Source organism: Bombus impatiens, unplaced genomic scaffold (assembly GCF_000188095.3).
Source record: "Bombus impatiens unplaced genomic scaffold, BIMP_2.2 scf_1013, whole genome shotgun sequence".
NCBI classification, from domain to species: Eukaryota; Metazoa; Arthropoda; class Insecta; order Hymenoptera; family Apidae; genus Bombus; species Bombus impatiens.
In genome coordinates, this window is record NT_177432.1 from 37,010 (window position 1) to 40,007 (window position 2,998).

Genomic DNA, 2,998 nt, shown 5'->3' on the forward strand with positions numbered 1-2,998 from the left:
CTCCCTCATACAGTAGACGAACTTCGACTCGGACTCCGCCAATGTTTGGTAATAGGCCGCATGAGGCGTTGGCTGCGGTCGTCAGTTTAGGGACCAGGAGCTCGAAGTACGGCCCGAACGTCCTTTCACTGTCGATCGTGAGGCCCAGGTATTTCATCTGGAGCCCCGCCTGTACTCCCTCTACGCAGATGTTCACACAGAGGCCAGGAGGAGGGACTCCTCTACGATGTTGGTCGAAAAACCACATGGCGTCGGACTTGACAGGTGATACGTTCAAGCCCAGTCCCTGAATGACGCGAACCGCGTACGCCACGGCAACCTCGCCGAGTTGCAGAGTCTCGTAAAACCATCGCCCCCAGGCTAGGACCAGAGTGTCATCGGCGAAGCAGACAATGTTCGGCTTGGGACGTCGTATGGAGACGTCGTATTTTTCGGTACAAAAATGAGAGGCGTGTGGTCGTATTACATAGAAATGAGTAATATGTGCGACAAAATGAAAATTAAGTAAGAGAAATGGTGGAGTGATGTTTTTCATAAATAAATGATAGTAGTTATCGTAACGGACGATGAGTAATTAACGATCATAAATACGGAAGAGACGGCGCTTTTGACCCTCTTAGTGGACAATAAGTATCGTTAAGGAGGGATGTTCTTAGCTTAGGAGATATTGATAAATTGAGATGGAACGGTGCCAGGCGAAGGAATTCTGGATGCCTGTAGCAAGTCCAGAGATAGTTTAATGAAAAGATGTGGTAATAATTTGATGATGGCTGGTGCTATGTTTGGGAGTTCTTGATACCTGCAAATGGGTATTGAATGAGTTTGTAGTAGGTGAATTTTATCTGCCTACTCACTTACTTATCTATTTATTTATTTACCTAATAAAGAGCTATTGATACGGTAAGGAAGAACGTACCTTAGGATGTTGTGATTATTGATGACTGCCTAGGGTCATGCGATGGAGGATCGGATGTCTGTAAATAGATAATGTATGAGTTTTAGTGAAATGGATTAAATTGCTTACCTACTCATTTATTTTATGATTATTGATATGACAAGGTACTTACTTCCATGAGGTAGTGATAAATCTGATGATGGCTTTGTCATGCAAAAGAGGTCTTGATGCCTGAGGTTGCTCTAACATGACGATGACCTGGTGTCAAGATGATGGAGGTTTCGATGCCTGTAAATAGGTATCGTATGGGTTTAGAGTAGCAGTGCATATTACTGGATTCTACATATTATTTAATATTTCACTATCGATACAAGTGATCGTGAGATGGTGCAGTATTTTATTACTTTGCTGGAGAAGTGTAGCTTGTCATGCGACGCAGTGACCGGATAAAGTTATGCGGAGGTCTGTAAGTTATTACTTAGGAGCATTATTATATTCCTATTCTTACTTATACTTATAGGTTTTGCAAATAATATGAAGGTTGTGTGTATTTAGAATATACGCACCATTTCGCGTTCGACTCGGCTGTCATTCTCCCTTTCTCTGTTCGGGTGTGGAGGGTATTTTACTCTGTCACTATAAGTAAATATGACAATGAGAAATGTTTAATGTAAGATATTCATACGTCGCGGGATCTTTCTTCACGTGATATTGGTATCGATATATTGTAATAACTATATTTAGTAATTACGAACACACACGTATATACACGTATACTTTCTGGAAATGTATTCGCCGTAGTGTGTAAATTCGAGCGTACTGGCGAGTAACAATTGTTATTGAGTATCACTGGATGTAATATAGCACTCGCGTTTGCACGACAATTTGTATAACGATAAAAATGCGACTTTGATTAATATTGAGACGCGCACGTGGATAGATTTGACGCCATTGTCGTGAGTGGTAGTGGTAGGACGCACGCATGGTGCCAAGCGATGCGCAGGCGAGGTGGTTCGTCGCGCCGATGTGTGGCGTCACCACCTTACGGGCAGCACACTAGAGTATGTACGGTCGACTCGACTTAAGTTCCTATTATGAAGAAATAAAGTCGGGTCGACCAAAGTTCTAGTTATATATCGTTTATTATATTTATTTTATTTATTTCGCCACTTGAGCCAAACTTCCTTGGTAAATAAATAAAAATCAATGAGTATGAAGGGTGCTGCGTACGTGGAGGCTTTATTTGAGTTGTGCGGCGTCGTGTGGGTTGGGGGAAGCAGATATATGCATTTCTTATTTATATTATTTATTTACTTCGCTCGTTTATTTATTTATTTATTTATTTATTGATTATTTGTTTATTTATTTATTATTTGTTTTGATATTATTTATTTATTTGTTTAATATTTATTTATTTAATATTTATTATTAGTTATGTTGGCTTATTTATTATTTAGTTATTTAGTTATTATTCATTTATTTATTTACTTATTTGGCTGGCTGTTTATTTATTTATTACTATATAATATATTTATACATGCGGTGATCTGCGTATGTATCATCAGGTCTCTCACTGAAACGCAGGCGTTAGCTTGATATATTTAGTTTATTTTAGCGTTATATAAATTTAGCTTGATAGATTTAGTTGATTTTAGCTTTGTATAAATTTCTATTTCTCTGGCCAGTGAGTCCAAGAGGTGGCCTTTCTTCCTTAGCTGAACCAGTTTCGCTATCCGCCATGCCGGAGGTAGACGCCCTCTCTCAAGCATCTTGTAAAGAAGTGTCGCGGACGGGGAGCCAAAATGTTGATTGATTCCGCCTAAACCCGTCAAGATATTCCGTTTGGACCCGGTGCCACGTCCCGAGATGCCATCCTCTTCGTCGCTACCGAGAGCCCTTCTTCGGTCACGGCCAATTCTTTCCGTCACTCCAACGACCAAGTGGAGGATGACCGCGGCTCTCTCCCGACATCATCCTGCCGTGGGAACAATGTCCCGATGACATCGGCAAGTAACTCCAGGTCCATGTTGGCGGTCAGTGGAGGGGCCCAGGAGCGTAACATTTTCGTAACGATACGGTAAGGCCGCCCCCACGGACCGCCTC